At 38.3% G+C, this 20,707-nt stretch overlaps 1 pseudogene; it reads left to right on the top strand.

Moving 5' to 3' along the window:
- Positions 1-2,272: 2,272 nt before the first annotated feature.
- Positions 2,273-2,792, top strand: LOC148005589 (large ribosomal subunit protein eL8 pseudogene; annotated as a pseudogene).
- The last annotated feature ends 17,915 nt before the right edge of the window (positions 2,793-20,707 follow it).

Below are 20,707 nucleotides of genomic sequence, written 5' to 3'. Positions count from 1 at the left end.
CTTATACAAACACCACCAAATGAAGAAGAATGAAACATAAATAATGAAAAAATAGTGACAGTGGCAAACTGCTAATTGTTGATGTGTGTTCTGTTGCTATGTATGATGTTAAATACTACCACAAAATCTGTTTGTTCCCAGGGATGTGGAGATCCTCACATGCACCAACTGATGATAATATAACGTTCCTCCTTAGTTTAAAACTATTGTATGAATAAAGATGCCTACAGTCTGTAGCTGAGCTGAAGAGAGGCAGGCAGAGCTGCAGTTCCTGGGCTTGAAGTCTGATGCAGAGACCATGAGGAGGAGATCAGAGAGAAGAAGAAAGAAGGAGATGCCATGAAGTAGATGGTTCATGAGAACATGGGCATGAGGGCTGTCCATTTGGAGTAAGAGTAGCCTACCTGAATCACAGAAAGTTATATCTCAGAGTTATTGATAGGGTAGTAGACATAATAGAGATCTTATATCTACCCAGCTTTAATGCTACTAAGTCTTACAATAAATATGAAGGTTTTGTGTCTTTTATTTGGGAACTAAATGATCTAAGGTGGTGTAGAAACCCCCACATAATATTTAAACTACAAGAAATAAGCGGGGTTGGGGATTTACCACTGGGTAGAGCACTTGCCTAGGAAGTGCAAGGCCCTGGGTTCGGTCCCCAGCTCCGAAAAAAAGAACCAAAAAAAAAAAAGAAAGAAAGAAATAAGCAAATGTCTGCTAGAAACAATTACATAATATCCATTTCGATAATACCATCTCACCCTACTATGCAGTGTGATACACAGATATAGTGAAATTTCCCAGTGACACTACAGCCAGGATCAACAGTTTTGAAACAAAAAGAATCTATTTCTCCTGCTGAGTTTTTCATTCACACTGCAGTGTAATATAATCCACTTTGACTAGTTGTAAACTTTGCTCTGCTAAAGCCAGAATTTTGGTAGTAAGAATTATTTTCAGAAATTCAATGTTTGATTTAAAAGTCAGAAAATAGTTTCCATAGACAAGGACTTTTATGTACAAAATGAATGTAACAGAATTTTTCCAGCCCTCTGAGACAACTAGTGTATAGTGAGCACAGAATTGCTCAGTTGAGTTAAAATGATTTTCATACTTGAAAGAGCTAAATAATTTATGTTACTTTCATTGTCTTTTGAGCTAATGATTTTCTTAGCAGAATTTTTTATTTCTAAAGAACTTGAGGAATGAAAACCTCATTCCAAATTTTCAGTGGAACAACATGCACACACACACACACACACACACACACACACACACACACACATACACATCTGTGTATTCATGATTGCCTTTTCAGAATACTTATCAAATATGTTTATAAGGTTGTAGATAATTGGATCAGCATCTATGAGTACTTACTGCTATTGCAGAGAACTGCAGTTGGTTCAGAGCACATATATCAGGCTGATTACAACTGCCTGTTTCAGGTACAAAGGATGTTATGCCTCTTCTTGGGTTCCAGGATATGTGTGATGAACTCATACAGGCACAGAGACACTGACACAAACACATGCATGCAAACTTTAACAAAAAATCTAATTAAAAAATGTATTCATAGTGCAGTAGAGTTTGCCCAGTGCTTCTGCCAAGCCTGTGGACCTGATAGTGCCCATGGTTTATCCCCATGAACAACATGGAGGAATAGTAGAACTGAGTACAAGTTGTCCTCTGACCTCCAACAAACATGGTTTGGTTCAAGTGTATACACACACATACAAATAAACAAATATAAGTATTACTTAAATTTTAATTTATACAAGCTAAAGTTTGTAGAATATTTTAACACAAATGTTATTTTTTTAATGAGTACTATCTCTAGAAAATTCAAGTTCATGAACAGCTATAAGCATGCCAATCTCTACTATGTCTAAGTGGTTGTGAAGAAATCTGTAACTCGTGGTAACTATCTTAAGCTTGATAGTGTTCTATTCATATCTTATATTCTATAAGGGGTAGTAGATTATTTGGTAAAGTGAATATCTGTCTAGACTGAGAACTTGAGTTTGATGCTACAAGAAAACATGTTAAAAACTTATGGATAGCGGACTCTCCCCCACCCCCCACAATTAGGTTTTTTTGAGCTGTCCTAGAGAACTCACTTGCTTCCAGGTCAGCTGTCTCACAAATGACTATAACTACATTCCCAGGGAAATTGGATATTCTCTTCTAGTCTCAGATAGCACCATCTCACATATATATTAATTAAATTATGAAAGTACAAAGTTGCTCTCTCCTCCAGCCAAGCAAGATGCCCAAAGGAAAGAAGGCCAAGGGGAAGAAGATGGCCCCAGCCCTCACCGTGGTCAAGAAACAGGAGGCCAAAAACTTGGTCAATCCTTTGTTTGAGAAAAGGCCTAAGAACTTCGGCATTGGACAGGACATCCAGCCCAAAAGAGATCTCACATGCTTCGTCAGTGGCCCTGCTACCTCAGGCTACAGCAAGAGGCATCCTCTATCAGCAGCTCAAAATATCTCCTGCCATCAACCAGTTCACCCAGGCCCTGGACAGGCAATCAGTGACTCAGCTGCTTAAGCTTGCCCACAAGTACAGGCCAGAGACAAAGCAGGAGAAGAAGCAAAGGCTGCTGGCCCACGCTGAGAAGAAAGCTGCTGGTAAAGGGGACATCTCAACTAAGAGACCACTTGTCCTAGGAGCAGGGGTCAATACAGTCACCACCTTGGTGGAGAACAAGAAGGCTCAGCTGGTGGTGATTGCCCATGATGTAGACCCCATTGAGCTGGTGGTTTTCTTGCTGGCCCTTTTTTGAAAGATGGGGGTGCCCTACTGCATCATCAAAGGAAAAGCCAGTCTGGGGCGCCTGGTCCACAGGAAGACATGCACCACTGTTGTCTTCACACAGGTTAACTCGGAAGACAAGGGTGCTCTGGCTAAGCTGGTGGAAGCTATTAGGACCAATTATAATGACAGATATGACAAGATCCGCCGCCACTGGGGAGGCAACGTCCTGGGTCATAAGTCTGTGACTCGCATTGCCAAATTGGAAAAGGTCAAGGCTAAGGAACTCGACACTAAACTGGGTTAAATGTACACTTAAGTTTTCTGTACTTAAATATAATTACAAAATTTTTTAAAAGTACAAAATTAAATACAGATGTGGTGATACATTCTTGCAAGCTCAGAGGGGAAGAAATCTGTGATCTATGTCTCAGTGGTCACTCAAGCATATTTGGTTAGGTCTATGTGGAAGATGAGACACTGCCTCAAGAATTTTTTGTTAGATGATTTGACTTACATATATCTTCGGTCTTGGTTTAAATTAGTATATCAATGTGGTAGAATTCAGTTATCCAAATGGATGCCCTTCCCATTGCTGCCATGATCCTTCCTTTCTGTAGCTATGGTACAGGTGACATTTGTTCTTCACCAAAGTGCCATCTGTGCAAATCTGAGAATCAGTAGAGAAACTAGTGCAGATCTACACCATTAGAGAAAATATTTCTAAATATATCATGAACAGGAAAAGATCCATTTTTCCAAATCATTAATTCTCATTAATAAAGAGAATGTTAGCATGGCTGATTTATGGAGAAATCTTTCCCCAAAAGAACAGAAGTTTATGTGTGTCTAAAATTTTCTTTCCACAGAGATGTGTGATGAATTTGCTGTTCTGCTTCACCAGAAACTGAGGAATTCTATTTTTTTTAAGACTGGCATCAAGGTTTATTTTTATTTTTTTAAAGATTTATTTGTTTATTTTATAAGTACTCTGCTGCTGTCTTCAGACATACCAGAAGAGGGAATCAAATCCCATTACAGATGGCTGTGAGCCACCATGTGATTGCTGGGAATTGAACTCAGGACCTCTGGAAGAGCAGTCAGTGCTCTCAACCACTAAGCCATCTCTCCAGCCCTTATTTTTTTTTAATACAAAATGACAAAACCTTTTTAATAGCCAACCCATCTTAAAAATAAAACAGGACATTATTTTACTGGGTTTCTTTTTTTTCTTCCATCTTTATTAACTTGAGTATTTCTTATTTACATTTTGATTGCTATTCCCCTTCCCCATTTCCGGGCCAACATCTCCCTAATCCCACCTCTCCCCTTCTATATGGGTGTTCCCCCCCATCCTCCCCCGAGTACCACCCTCCCTCTAACAATCACCTTAACTGGGGGTTCAGTCTTGGCAGGAATAAGGACTTCCCCTTCCACTGGTGCTCTTACTAGGCTATTCATTGCTACCTATGAGGATGAAGCCAAGGGTCAGTCAAGGTATAGTCTTTGGGTAGTGGCTTAGTCCCTGGAAGCTCTGGTTGATTGGCATTGTTGTTTACATGGGGTCTCGAGCCCCTTTAAGCTCTTCAGGTCCTTTCTCTGTTTCCTTCAAATTGGGTACCGTTCTCAGTTCAGTGGTTTGCTGCTGTCATTCGCCTATGTATTTGCTGTAAATCATAATCATGTAAACCAATAGATACAACATAGCTAAGATAGGAGATGCATTTGAAAGATGGTAGGAGAGTAATCAACATGATTTAGTGTCATGAAAAATATTGGGAATTCTACTATAGCATGTCTCATTGATCACATGGGATGATAAGTCAATAATACAGACAAGACCATCAGTCATCAGTCTTAGAATAGTGAATGTCATAAGTTATAATCCTTCAAGAAATTGAAATTAACAACAAGAGATCAAAGCTGCTTTCTGACCATGGTGCTTTCTAGCACCATGTATAGAAGTGGGGATAGGAACATGGACTATAAAAGAGAGCCTTAGCTCTGACAGTTGAAAATGGAAAAAAAAGACTGCCCTAGAATATTTTTAAAGATTTTTATTATTAGGTATTGAGTCAAACAATAATAGATTTCATCATCTTACATTTCATACATGCTAATAATTTGATCCCATCCATTCCCCTTCCTCTCCATTCTTCCTGTCACACTCTTTCTCTCTCTCCACCTTTCCTTTTATTCTGCCTCTACTTTTCTGTCATTTTCTGGGGGGGTGTAATTATTTTAATTAGGGTTTCTCGCAGGAACATGTGCCACTTACCTGTAGCAAACCATTGAGGAAAATCTCTCCCTACTCTAGCCACTGTAATTGCCTATAGACTACTCTCAGAGAGAGCCAGAAAACAGCATTATTATTTAAAAATCATCAGATCAAACATGGGTGTAATGATTATTTTGGGCAATCCACTACAGAGACTAAAACATAGGAAGAAATTTCAACTTTGGATATGTAATGGGACACAGCATACAATGGATGCTCTGTAGTTGCCAGTCCAGTAACTTCTGAGATCAGGACAAACTCTTTTGGTTATCCCATGGATGAAGAATGCTGACAACTGACCTAGTGATGTTACTTTTAATCCATGCTTTGTTGTTGTTGTTGTTGTTGTTGTTGTTATTGTGGCATCATCATCCTCTTCCTCCTCTCCCTCATCTTCCTCCGCTTCTTTCTCCTCCTCCTCCTCTCGTTTTGATATTTCTGAGTTTTAAGAATGCAAAGAGGATGATTTAGTCTTTAAACAATCTCATTCACTCATAACGGGCAATGAAAGATATTCAGAACAAAAAGAGAAGAGTCTCATGAGCCTAGGCCTCGTCCGTGGGGTTGATAGGCAGCTAACAATTCCTAGATGTAGAAAAACTCATGAGGCCCATCATTGTCTGTGGGTTATGGGTTTGGGATGAAATCCCCCAAAGTTCAGAATCTCCAGCAACTTGAAAAAGAGAGAAAATCTTCCATAGGTATCTGTTATTCCACGGGAATGTTTGCAGCGGTAAGAATGTATAGATTTGCATTCATGTACATGCTGACCTCCAGTTGAAGGAGATAGATTCATTGAAAATGCTATCTTTTTTCCACTGGATGGAAATATACCCTTTGTCAAATATCAAGTGACAAGAGGTGTGTGGGTTCATTTCTGGTTCTTCAATTCTATTCTATTGATCTACCTGCCTGTCTCTGTACCAATACTATACTTTTTTTTATTAATATTGCTCTGTAATACAGCTTTAGATTAGGGATGCTCATTCCTCCAGAAGGTCTTGTATTATGGAGGATAGTTTTCGCTATCCTGGGTTTTTTCTTATTCCTAATGATTTGCAAATTGCTCTTTCAAATTCCATGAAGAATTGAGTTGGAATTTTGATGTGTATTTGATGTGCCTCTGTAGATAGATTTTGGCAAAATGGAAATTTTAAAATATTAATCCTGTCAATCCATGAGCATTGGGAGGTCTTTCCATCTTCTGAGATCTTCAATTTCTTCTTCAGAGACTTGAATTTTTTTTTTTTTGGTTCTTTTTTTCGGAGCTGGGGACCGAACCCAGGGCCTTGCGCTTCCTAGGTAAGTGCTCTACCACTGAGCTAAATCCCCAGCCCCGAGACTTGAATTTTTTATCAAATAAATAATTCACTTGCTTAGTTAGAGTCACACAGAAATATTTAATTTTATTTGTGACTATTCGGAATGGTGTCATTTCCATAATTTCTTTCCCAGATTTTGAATAGAGGAAGGCTACTGATTTTGTTTGAGTTAGTTTTATATACACCCACATTGCTGAATTCCTTTATCAGGCTTAGCAGTTCTCTGGTGGCACTTTTGGGATCACTTAAGTATACTGTCATATCATCTGCAAATAGAGATATTTTTACTTCTTCCTTTCCAATTTGGATTCCTTTGACCATCTTTTGTTTTCTGATTGCTATGGCTAAAACTTTGAATACTACATTGAATAAGTAAGGAAACAGTTCGCAGCCTTGTCTAGTCCCTGATTTTAGAGGGATTGCTTCAAGTTTTTCTCCATCTAGTATGATGGGGCTACTGGTTTCTTGTATATTGCTTTTATTATATTTAGGCATGGGTTGTGAATTTTTTTAAGACTTTTAACATGAAGGAGTTTCAAATTTTGTCAAATTGTTTCTCAGCATCTAATGAGATTATCATGTTCTTTATGTTTGTTTGGTTTTTTGGGGTTTTTTTTTTTTTGTTTTTGTTTTTGCTTTTATCTATTTGGTTGATTTTAGCCCTGAATTTGATTATTTCCTGCCATCTATCCTTCTTGGGGGTATGTGCTTTTTTTTTGTTCTAGAACTTTTAGGTGTGCTGTCAAGCTGCTAATATATGTTCTGTGAAGTTTCTTTTTGGAGGCACTCAGAGCTGTGAGTTTTCCTCTTAGCACTGCTTTCATTGTGTCCCATAAGATTGGGTGTGCTGTGCCCTCATTTTCATTAAATTCTAAAAAGTCTTTAATTTCTTTCTTCACTTTTTCCTTGGTCAAGTTATCATTGAGTAGAACATTGTTGAACTTCCATGTGTATGTGGACTTTCTGTCATATTTTTTCTTTTTTTGTTATTGAAGACCAGCCTTATTTCATGGTGATATGATAGGATGCATGAGGATTATTTCAAATTTCCTCTATCTGTTGAGGTCTGTTTTGGAGAAGGTACCATAAGTGTTGAGAAGAAGGTTTGTTTTTAGGATCAAATGTTCTATCAATATCTGTTAAATTGATTTGGTTTATAACTTCTGTTAGTTTCTCTATGTCTCTGTTTAGTTTCTCTTTCCATGATCTGTCCATTGATGAGAATGGGTTGTTGAAATCTTCCACTATTATTGTGGGAGGTTCAATGTGTGCTTTGAGCTTCAGAAAGGTTTCTTTTATGAATGTAGGTTTCCTTGCACCTGGAGCATAGATATTCAGGATTGAGAGTTCACCTTGGTGTATTTTTCTTTGATGAATATGAATTGTCCTTGCTTAACACTTTCGAAAACTTTTGGTTGGTAGTCAATTTTATTGGATATTGGAGTATATACTCCAGCTTGTTTCTTGGGACCATTTGCTTGGGAAATTGTTTTCAGGCTTTTACTCTGAGGTAATCATTTTCATTTTTACTGACTTCTGTTTCCTGTATGCAGCAAAATGCTGGGTCCTCTTTACGTATCCATTCTGTTATTCTATGGCTTTTTATTGGGGAATTGAGTCCAATGATATTAAGAGATATTAAGCAGTAGTGATTATTGTTTCCTTTTATTTTTGTTGTTAGAGGAGTAATCACATTTGTTTGGCTCTATTCTTTCAGGTTTATAGCAAGAACATTACTTTTTTTTTTTAAGATTATAGACCAATATATTTCATATTTATACATGCAAAGGCCCAATAAAGTTTTAATAGCAAGTAAAATGCAACAATGTGTTTTTAATTGTATGTATTTACCAAATGGAACTTATTCCTGTTATACAAGACTGGCATAATAAGCAAAGATCAATAAATACAATTTACTTATCAATGCCCTAAATTTAAATATATCTATATCTATATATCAATACATATAGAAAACACATTTGACAAAAATCTAACACTCAGATACAACATTGTTGACAAACGAAAAGTATTGAATACACAACCTCCTTTTGGTGAAGAATGTTTCTAAAGTTTAACATTGACTTTATATTAAATAATGAAACTTAATGTTTCTATGAAAACAGGAAAAAATATGAATACTGTATCCAAGTCCAGCTGCCCAACAGCATAATGGGAGATTTAATTTGGCCACAATAATGACAAAAATGTAATATAAAAGGTATATATAATTTTAAAAAAGTAACCCACACTGTATCAGTTATTTTTTTATTGTTATGATAAAACACCATGACCAAGGCAAGTATTAAAAAATAGTGCATTTAGTTGAGCTTATGTTTTCATGGGGATGGTGGAGTGAAGGTATAATGGCAGGAATGGCGGAGAGCCAACATTTCTAACAGTAAGCAGAAAGAGGACAGGAAGAAGATACAAAGAGGACTGGGCTTGTAAAGATACAAAGTATTCATGACATGCCTCATCTAACAGGACATGCCTCCAAATCCTTCTCAGGCAGTTCCATCAAATAAAGGCCAAGAAAGAGGAACACTCCTCCATTGTTGGTGGGATTGCAGACTGATACAACCATTCTGGAAAGCAGTCTGGAGGTTCCTCAGAAAATTGGACATTGAACTGCCTGAGGATCCAGCTATACCTCTCTTGGGCATATACCCAAAAGATGCCTCAACATATAAAAGAGACACGTGCTCCACTATGTTCATCGCAGCCTTATTTATAATAGCCAGAAACTGGAAAGAACCCAGATGCCCTTCAACAGAGGAATGGATACAGAAAATGTGGTACATCTACACAATGGAATATTACTCAGCTATCAAAAACAACGAGTTTATGAAATTCGTAGGCAAATGGTTGGAACTGGAAAATATCATCCTGAGTGAGCTAACCCAATCACAGAAAGACATACATGGTATGCACTCATTGATAAGTGGCTATTAGCCCAAATGCTTGAATTACCCTAGATCCCTAGAACAAACGAAACTCAAGACGGATGATCAAAATGTGAATGCTTCACTCCTTCTTTAAATGAGGAAAAAGAATACCCTTGGCAGGGAAGGGAGAGGCAAAGATTAAAACAGAGACTGAAGGAACACTCATTCAGAGCCTGCCCCACATGTGGCCCGTACATATACAGCCACCCAATTAGACAAGATGGATGAAGCAAAGAAGTGCAGACCGACAGGAGCCGGATGTAGATCGCTCCTGAGAGACACAGCCAGAATACAGCAAATACAGAGGCGAATGCCAGCAGCAAACCATTGAACTGAGAATAGGTCCCCTGTTGAAGGAATCAGAGAAAGAACTGGAAGAGCTTGAAGGGGCTCGAGACCCCAAAAGTACAACAATGTCAAGCAACCAGAGCTTCCAGGGACTAAGCCACTACCTAAAGAATATACATGGACTGACCCTGGACTCTGACCCCATAGATAGCAATGAATATCCTAGTAAGAGCACCAGTGGAAGGGGAAGCCCTGGGTCCTGCTAAGACTGAACCCCCAGTGAACTAGACTATGGGGGGAGGGCGGCAATGGGGGGAGGGTTGGGAGGGGAACACCCATAAGGAAGGGGAGGGGGGCTACTATTACATCCCCCAAAACCTTCTATTATACCTCGGAACATACTCTGGAGTGTGCATATGCACGTTTCCTTTTCTGTAGGGATATTTGCATTCCTCTGCTCCTGGGAGCGTCTTTACATAGTTATTGCCATTGCGACTTGTAAGTATACAATTTAATCACACCAGAATATATATTCACCATCTTTTAAATATTTTATTAGTTATATTTCTTTACTTAAATTTCAAACCTTATTCCCCTTCCCTGTTTCCTGTCCATAAGCCCTCATTCCCTCCCTTCCCCCTCCCCCGTACAGCTATTCCCCTATACATCTCCCTTATTGCCCCACCCCCATATTCCCCTACGCTGGGGGTCCAACCTTGGCAGGATCAATGTCTTCCCGATCCCCTGGTGCCCCAACAAGTCTATTCTCTACTACATATGCAGTTGGACCCTTGGTCAGTCCATGTGTAGTCTTTCCATCATATTTAACATTTTAATCAAAACTTGCTATAAATCTACAGAGTCAAGACATATCCATTCATCATAATTTGATAATATAATGAAAATTCTGTACAATTTTTTCACAATAAGGTATTTGAAAGCTCAGAGAGACCTAATAATATACCCAATGAAAGAATTCGTGCTATATCACCTATACTTTTGTTTTTGTAATAAAATATTTGAATTTGCTCCGTTTAAAATAAAGTTTTAACAAAGATTTTTTAACAAGGTTTTTAAAATTCTTTTTTAAGTTTTTCCTTCTGTACATTTTTTTCAGGTGCTCACAGATCTAAAACAGGCCTCAGATTTTTGGCTAAGTGGGCTGTGTACAGCTAGGAACCACCATAGCTGGTGATCTAAATCTGGGCTTTTTTAACACAAGTGCTTTGTAGTGCTGAGACACATCACCAGTTCTGAAAAAAAATGTGTTTAAACAAACTTAAGGGCAGGAGTGGAGATAGCACGATGGAGAGCAATGATTTTAAAAGAAAATTATGTATTAGTATATAAAGTATCAAATAGGGCCATGGGAAATTAGTTTAAAAGGGAAAAGAAAAAAATATTGTCTTAAAGGAAATCCTTAGAAAAGCAAAACACCAAATGCAATAGTGTATGGAATACAGCTAGAAATTCAAAGAACAGGGGCAGACTGTCCTCTGCCTGTGCTAGATCTCAGCGGGAATTCAAGGAGCTGACAGGATTAGAAGAAACACTCTGTTGCCATCCCCATGCAATTAGCCTGAACTTGGAAGATGATAGTGTGTAGGGTATTTGCAGAGAAGTGGAGCTGTTCACTCCCCTGTGCTTGCTTTACAGCTGACAGTGGCTCCATTCAATTTCACACTTTATTTTAAAAATTAAAACAGAGAGATTCCTTGATAAAGATCTAATTATACTTTAAAAATTTACAAGAAGGAGTTGCCAGTTTGTTTTTTGGTTTTGTTTATATGTTCACTAAATGCCTATATTTGTCAACTCAAAGGATGATTCAGCAGTTAAGAGCACTGCTGCAGGAATCATTCCACTTCTTTAGCCTCTGGAGACATCTGTACTCATTTGGCAGACTCAAATACACATATGTACAAGCAGTCACACACAAAAAATAAAAATAAGTCTTTTATTTTTAACTCTGCATTTGTCATTTTCACTTAAAACTTTATTCCAAATGCCTGGTGGAGAACGTCTTTACATTTATGAAGTATTAATATAACTTAACTTAATTAAAAAGTTCAGCACCATTTTTGGTACTACATGTAGAAGGTGATAGTGAGAAGACTAAAAACCTAGGGAATAAACATGTTCAATTCCCCAAAAAGTATACTGGGTTCCTTAGAGAGGGACACTGACAATAGGTCTTTAGTCTGTGACAGCCCTGACTTAGGCAGCGTAACTCTGGAGCTCTGTCAGCTCCTGGGACACCTAGGTAGAAGAAATAACAAGGCCAAAACTTAGCTGGTTTCTAAAATTCTTCAAGGTCTCACCAAATAAAATGAAACTAACATAGCAGCCACTCAAAATTGTACTAGTGTGACTACTTTGTCCTTACCAATTATATTACAAGTTATCTAACCCTTATGGAAAATTCCCTAACCCTGCATTAAAAAGGGTCTGACACATTAGTCAAGTTCTTGTCATTTTGAATGGTTAACCAATATGCTGGTCATTTCTGCAGAAATGCTAACTCCAGGAGCATCAGACAACTTTCTCTTTTATGTGCCTATTCCACACACATAAAAAGAAGTCAAAATGAAAATTTGACATTCATGAAAGTTCCTTCTCTGTGATAATGCTCTGGTAGTCATGTTGTGAAGAAGCTTGCAAACACTTTAGTCACAGGGCTAGGATGAGACTGAGGTGAGTTCAGAGTCAAAATCTGCCTAACAATATCTCCCTTTAATCCTCTTTGATTCTGGAACTATGTCAGCCCAGTCCCTGTAATTGGAAGGAGGCTTGCCAGTGACAAAATCAAATAAGACTTTCTCTTTACTGAAAGAATAAAAAATACAGCCAAAATGTCAGAAGTTTAGAAATGCTATCTCACCCCTAAGAATCCCTAAATACCTCAAATTCCAGACCCTGCTCTCCACCTGTAATAGGTAGAAGGTCACATTTCTTGAGCCTGCTCTCCCAGAACCTAGATAAAATGGCTGAAAGATAAGGCCCTTATATCCTGACCTAGTAAGGGTCTCTTACTTGAGTGAGGGTCTCCCCACTCTGGGGGTCTTTCGTACTCAGTGGCTGACAATTAGATTGTCTCTGTCAGAGCTGACTCTCCAACTCAATTAAGCTAGTACCACATGATTTGTTTGTTTAAAAACCCATTCTCTCAGTCCAGTGTTCATGATTGCCACATTTGAAATTTAAAATCAATCAACATTCCTGATCTGGTAAATTGTATAAACAACACCTCCTATGAATTAGTTTTCAGAATTTTAAGTCTCACAAAGTTAAGGTTAGAAAGAGAAGGCCATCTTAAAATGTCAAGGTTTAAACAATTAAAATAATTTTAGAAGGTTTTAAAGTACATGAACACTTTGAATTTCACCTGGAGCCTTAGATTTTTTGAAATGTAACAGTAATAAGAGCCTACATACACTAGAAGTTAAATCAAACAAAATTTCTTCGTTTATATTAACAAGGAATTGATTTTGTGTTAATCCCATTTCTAAGCTCTTATCTATCTAATTTGTCGTAATGAATTATATCAAAACATTTACAAAAGAATGTTATGACTATTCTATCTCCTGCAATAAATTTTTATATTCAAATACAAGTTCTTAAATGTTGTAGGATTCATTTTCTTTTCTCTGGTGGCACAAACATCTATGGAACAGTGTATAGGCATCCGTTAACTAACTCATTCATACCCATCAAGATGATCACCAACAATATCTAAGTTCTTTTCATCTATTTCTAGTTTTACTGTATTTTCTTATTTTATTAGATTTGCCCTTTTCTTTCTTTTTAAAAGTATTCGTGTGTGTGTGTGTGTGTGTGTGTGTGTGTGTGTGTGTGTGTGTATCTGTGTTTCTGTTGTATGGGAGACCCTCACTCAAGTCACAGGATGACACGACCCCCCAAGAACTCACACAAGACTGTCTTTGCTTTAATCACATGAGGCTTATCAATAGGAACCAGTACACTGTGGTCGAGATTCATATCCCACACAGGGGCACAGGAGTTCGACACCCAGTAGCTGGGAGAAGGGTCATTTGAAGGAAGAAGTCACAACCCAAGGGGGTAGGGATGGTGTCATTGGAAAATGTGGAGAATACCAGTGAAAAATCACGAGGAGAAGCTTCCTGTCTCTCAAGATTGCTTTTAAGAGTGTAATCTAATTTATGGTCAGCTAGTTCCTGGAAGAAGCCTCCTCTTCTCTTAGATAGGATCACCTATCTAAGGGCCTTAAGCCCTTTTATCTGGATCCTGGGAGAGCAGGCTCAAGAAATGTGACCTCTTACTTACAGGCAGAGAGCTGGAATTTGGCTCCTTACGGGTAAGGTAGCATTTTTAAGCTTCTGACTTTTTGGCTGCATTTTTTATTCTTTCACATGCATGCAAGTGTATGTTTTGAGATAACAGAATGACCTCAGATGTGGACACTGATTTCTTTGGTATTTGAGGCAGATATACTACAGGCCAGCTAACCAGTAAACTTGAAATTAGATTCTCTTCTCTCTACCTCCTATTTATCTTAGCATTATTGTTATAGGCATGAGTATGATGGTGTCTGATTTAATGTGGGCTTTGAACTCAAGTTTCCATCTTGTCTAGTAAAGAAACACAGGACCCCTGCCCCCATCTCTGCTCATCAAATCCTGTACTCTCCTGTCCCTGAACAGAGTCAAAGCAGTTAGTATTCTCTTCCTCCACCCCAGGACCCCCTGTGTGGAGCCAGAACAATGCCTCTGCTTTTGAAAAGGGCAGACAAAAGGAGGCCCATCTTAATTACTATATAATGACACTCAATTTACAGCAATTAAAACCCCAGCTTAAGGCAGGGGGTAGGATGAGTTTGGGGCAGTTGTCAGGTTAGCTGGAAAAGAAGCCTATTCTATTTAAAAAAGAAGTAAAAGTGGCCAAAGCCTGAGGGCACAATAGCTACAACTTCTCCCAGCAAGTTTGAAAACGTGCTGAAGAGAGTTTGTCCTGTAGCCAGGAAGCCTAGGCAGTTCAGAAACATAAAGCTTTGAAAAGGCTTGGCCAGGTCTGCCATTACCAAACTAGTGCTGGGATAAAAACAACACAATACACAAAATAAAAGCCATAGGCAGCTAAACTTGTGGGACATTAAACTTAAAATTGGTAAAACAAAGTCCTTTGAGAGATGTTTTGAGATTAAGAACAAAAAATGTTTTCTATATTTGGGATGAGGCAAAGCGCAATGACACAGGGTATCTGGATTTCATATGATCTTGCTTTGTTTATAAGCATGTAAATGGCTATATTTCAATCATTATAGTTCTCTATGTCCTCTTTGGGAGAAATCAGAATAAGGAAGATTTGGGAGATTGAGAAATTAAATACTAGATTAAAGAACATAAAACAGAGGTTGAAAGCATCTTTAAATAAAAATAGGAAACCCTCAGAAGAATACAATCTGTAATTTACTATAGTAAAATCAAAAAATGTAGTTCCCGTTAGAATGGTTCCACATGAGCTTGAGAAATTAGGATGGCAGCTCATAGGCATATAATATATTGAATTAAGAATACAGATTCTGCTTATTAATCCTAAATAAAAGCAATGCCATACAATAGGTTGTGTTTTAATTTTATTTAGAAAATTTGATACAGTGTAACATTGGTAAATGTTACAATGGCTTTCTGCCTTGAGTTCTGAGGATGATAATGCTGAGATTACACATTTATTAGAAATGAAGGCTATCTTAGATATACCTTTACAGATTAAAACTGATGATGCTTAGCAATATAGGTTCATTAAAATAAAATTTCATGGGCATTATGGCATGAAGCCTATTCCAGATAAAGTTTACAATCCTACAGGTTAAGCCTTTATAAAAAGGCCTAACAATGTTTCCTTGTTGAAATAGGCTATAAATAGAAGTCCCTCAAAAGTACCAAACACTCAGAGAATATGGCATTTAAACATAATTTTATTAATTTAAGAACTTTGTTGATATTGAAACTGTTTTATCAAACTGTAAGATACCTGTTTGATAATAGTGTAGCCATTTCTTTCTTTTTTTTTTTCTTTCCATCTTTATTAACTTGGGTATTTCTTATTTACATTTCAATTGTCATTCCCTTTCCTGGTTTCTGGGCCAACATCCCCCAACTCCTCCTAATTCCCTTCTATATGGGTGTTCCCCTCCCCATCTCCCACCCATTACAATCCCCCCCCCAACAATCACTTTAACTGTGGGTTCAGTCTTGGCAGGACCAAGGGCTTCCCCTTCCACTGGTGCTCTTACAAGTCTATTCATTGCTACCTATGCTGTTGGAGGCCAGGTTCAGTCCATGTATAATCTTTGGTAGTGGCTTAGTCCCTGGAAGCTCTGGTTGGTTGGCATTTTTGTTCATATGGGGTCACGAGCCCCTTCAAGCTCTTCCAGTCCTTACTCTGATTCCTTCAATGGGGGTCCCGTTCTCAGTTCAGTGGTTTACTGCTGACATTCGCCTATGTATTTGCCATACTATGGCTGTGTCTCTCAGGAGAGACCTACGTCTGGTTCCTGTCAGCCTGCACTTCTTTGCCTCATCCATCTTATCTAGTTTGGTGGTTGTATATGTATGGGCAACATGTAGGGCAGGCTCAGAATGGGTGTTCCTTCAGTCTCTATTCTAAACTTTGCCTGCCAAGGGTATTCTTGTTCCCCTTTTAAGGAGTGAAGTATTCGCCTTTTGGCCATCCTTCTTGAGTTTCATGTCTTCTGTGCATCTAGGGTAATTCGAGCATTTGGGCTAATAGCCACTTATCAATGAGTACATACCATGTGTGTTTTTCTGTGAGTGGGTTACCTCACTCAGGATGATCTTTTTCAGTTCCATCATTTGCCTATGAATTTCATAAAGTCATTGTTTTTGATAGCTGAGTAGTATTCCATTGTGTAGATATCCCACATTTTCTATATCCATTCCTCTGTTGAGGGGCATCTGGGTTCTTTCCAGCTTCTGGGTATAATAAATAAGGCTGCTATGAACATAGTGGAGTACATGTCTTTGTTATATGTTGGGGCATCTTTTAGGTATATGCCCAAGAGAGGTATAGTTGGGTCCTCAGGTAGTTTCCAATTTTCTGAGGAACCTCCAGACTGATCTCCAAAATTTTTGTACCAGTCTGCAATCCCACCAACAATGGAGGAGTGTTCCTCTTCCTCCACATCCTTGCCAGCATCTGCTGTCACTTGAGTTTTTGATCTTCACCATTCTCACTGGTGTGAGGTGAAATCTCAGGGTTGTTTTGATTTGCATTTCCCTCATGACTAAAGATGTTGAACATTTATTTAGGTGTTTCTCAGTCATTCGGCATTCCTCAGCTGTGAATTCTTTGTTTAGCTCTGAACCCCATTTTTTAATAGGGTTATTTGTCTCCCTGCAGTCTAACTTCTTGAGTTCTTTGTATGTTTTGGACATAAGCCCTCTATCAGTTGTAGGATTGGTAAAGATATTTTCCCCATCTGTTGGTTGATTTTTTGTCCTTACAACACTGTCCTTTGCCTTACAGAAGCCTTGAAGTTTTATGAGATCCCATTTGTCGATTCTTGATCTTAGAGCACAAGCCATTGGTGTTTTATTCAGGAAATTTTCTCCAGTGCCCATGTGTTCAAGATTCTTCCCCACTTTTTCTTCTATTAGTTTGAGTGTATCTGGTTTGATGTGGAGGTCCTTGATCCATTAGACTTAAGCTTTGTACAGGGTGATAAGAATGGATCAAGTTCAGCCATTTGTTAAGAAAGAGAATCTTTAAAGCTGTACCTTGCTTAGAACCTAGACGTTAGACAATATACCAGAAAGTACAGAAAGCACATTCCCACCCACTCTTTTGGAAAGTACCCAATCATAAAACAGATGGTATAGATCGTATTTACTGCAGGGCAATTACAAGGCAAGAAACATCTCCGGGAAGCTGACTGGCCACTATAGATTGTGCTGCAGGATGAAAAACATATATCAAGTTAGATGTCCTTGGTACTGACATAGCTGTGCTGACATAGCTATAGCCTTGTCCTGGGAACACCAGGAGAGAAACATCTGCCAAGTCAGATATCCTTGGTCTTTGTCCTGGGAACCCCAGGATGGACAAACATATATCAAGTGAGACATCCTTGGTACTGAAATGGCTGTATTGATATGGTTGCATCCTTTTCTCAGAAACTCCAGAACAAGAACATCTGCCTAGTCTGATATCCTTGGCACCAAAATAGCTGAGCTAATGAATCTGTGTAACCTTAAATGATTGTATAAGCTGTATATTTCTGCTGGTCTGGGCTCTTTACATTCCTCCTGTGTGAGAACCGTGTCAAGCCCCAGTGCATTGGTATCCCAACGTAAACCTCTTGTTTTTCCATCAAGACTGAGTCCTGCATGTTTGTGGGGTGGTGGGTGTACTCAGGCTTGGAGTGAGAGTCTCCTTGGTCTGAGGGTCTTTCAAAACATATCAGATCCCAGCTGTACCTCATTGAACTTAGAAGAAGATGATGATGAGCTCCAAAGAAACTCCATTTATAGTTGTCTGCATTTGTGGCAAGCTAGCCCCTGGGCAAAGAAAGTGCCCTAACTTAATCGGCAGACAGAATGCCACCCAGAAAAGAAAAGAAATCAAAATGAAAACAAATGCATGGAACTTGATTGCCAAGCTTTGCCAATACAGGGTAAGAAAATCCTTGGTAATTCCTGCTTCACATAAGGTTTGTCAGATACTTTGAACAAGAGGACTGAAGACATAGCTCCAATGTCTTAGAATACTTTGAAGTTGTCTTGACAGCCAACTGTCTGCCATTTTTAAAACTTTGAAAGTGTTTGTCTGCACTTCCTACTTAATCAGGAAATATTTCTTCTTAGTTGTCTTTTGGGGTTGAATACAAGAAAATCATAGTCTCAATAAAAGGTTAAATTGTTATATTTAAGAAGATTTATTAGACCTAAAAAGATGGTGTTAGGTTGTTAATGCAAGTTAGGACAAAATGTGATTTAGATCCAGAACTCTGAACTCACCAGGATAGGATAGATAATAGGATATTTTTCTTAATTACCACATACTATGGACTTGACATTGTAAATATATATCACACCTTATAACTATTATAATTTTTATAATTTTATTCAATTTATATTTGAAAAAGAGACATTTATTGTACTTCAAAGGGGGATTATTGAGAGAATATCTAATATCGATATGACTATGGCACTTGTTAATAATAAATCTGATGGCTTATTATTTAGGTGGTAAATGAGAAGTGGGAAATCTGGGAGAAATCATAATTCTGAAATAGAATGCGGCAGGAGATTCACCTTGAAGACGTGAGGAGAGAGACACATAGTACCTGAACATGGTTAAGTGGGCATGTTACAGTCCATGTTACAGGTTAAAATAAGTCAGTTATTCTAAATTGTGATCTAGTTAGAGAAGAGCCTCACTATATAGTCAAGGTATTTTTAAATATATCTTGAGTCTGAGTCTTAGTTCTCAGAGAATGGCGCTGTGTGGAAGAACTGGATCAAACTGCTAAATTATATTGTTCATGAGTTTTAAGCCAAGCTAAGTTTACAGGGGATATTGCCTAAGCACATACTCAAATAATAAATTATAGATGCCATAAGTTGTAAAAGTTATGATGTTTGTAGTAGAATCATCCCTCATATTTGAGTTGAAGTCTTGCAGTTGAATTGGTAGACTAACCTGAAATTGACTAAATGAATGTATTTGAATTTAGTTGATAAATTATTGATATTTATGTCCATGGAAATGGTTGAAGGGATAACTTTGTATGGTAAACTGAAGAAAAACACAGAATACATGTCATTACAGCGGATTTAAACTTTTTTCCCCAGATTTCAAGTTGTATTAAAAAGCTTACAGTAATAAAATAAAGCATTTTATTGATGCAATAGACACATTGATCAATGTATAGAATTGAAGACTCAGCTCCAGATGTAATTCCATACACGTAAAAACAACTTGTTTTTCACAAAGCAAACAAAAATACACACTGGGGAAAAGGTCAGCATCTTGGCAGACAGATGGTGTGAATAGCAGCATACAGAGAAATGAAAATAGATCCATATCTCTCACCCTGAACACAACTCAACTCCAAAGGGATCAAGGACCGCACTCAAGTCACTGAAAGACCAAAAGCCCTGAACCTGACCTCTCTTTTTCTTTTTTCCTTTTTTTTTTTTTGACTCTGATATGTGAATCCAAAATTCAGTTTAACAGACTGGATGTTTTCCTATCGTGAGTCCCACTGGTCACAGAGCTTCCCACAATGCCTTCTCCCACCACGTCCCACCAGCAGCTGCACAGATGTTGGCTGACCTGCTTCGTGGTCATCAGGATACATCCTCAATTTTTCTCTCTCCTCATCAAAATGTGAAAGTTCACGGTCTGTAGCTTTCTTGCCATAGATGTCCAAGTGGAAAGACATTTCTCCCATTCTGTCAGGATGCTGGAGGAGTTGTGAGTGCCTATGTGGCTCATTTGTTTGTTTTCTGTGATTTTCCTTTGCGTGTTTGCTTTCTGAGATAAGGTGTTACAAAGCTCAGCCTGGCCTCAACCACACTGACATAGCCAAAGACGACCTTGAGCACTTTGCTCCTCCTGCTTCCACCCTCCAAGAGCTAGGAATATAAGAATCCAATGAATCCTTGCTCTTTGCTTTGGGGACTATGGAGATGGCCCACATTGGGATCCTTCTCTCTCAAGTGTTCTTAGCTCACCTGTCCAGGGCTGGAGTTTGCCAGACAGTTGCTTCTGCAACCTCAGAGTCAGTCTGCTCACCAGGAGGCTGCATTAGATAACTTGTTACTTTTCTTTCATCAGGGTTGTTATTAGTTCTTTAAAATCTGTTTGGGTCTCAGCCTGATTGTTCACCTGTGAGCTGATTTTTTTAAAACTTCAAAAAACAAAAACAAAACAATACAAACAAACAAAAACCTTAGAGTTTTACATTTCTCTGGGCCTTAAATGAGTATCCCCAAATACCAGCACTTTCCTAGCTCTTAATCTCATCAGAGTCCTCATGAGCTCTCACCTTTCTCTGCAGTTGAAGGCAGATTGGAAGAACCAGGGAGTAGTCTGAATGAATGTCACA

Source organism: Rattus norvegicus, chromosome 5, assembly GCF_021556685.1.
Source record: "Rattus norvegicus strain SHRSP/BbbUtx chromosome 5, alternate assembly SHRSP_T2T, whole genome shotgun sequence".
Lineage (NCBI taxonomy): Eukaryota > Metazoa > Chordata > Mammalia > Rodentia > Muridae > Rattus > Rattus norvegicus.
This window is presented reverse-complemented; position numbering and strand designations above follow the sequence as displayed.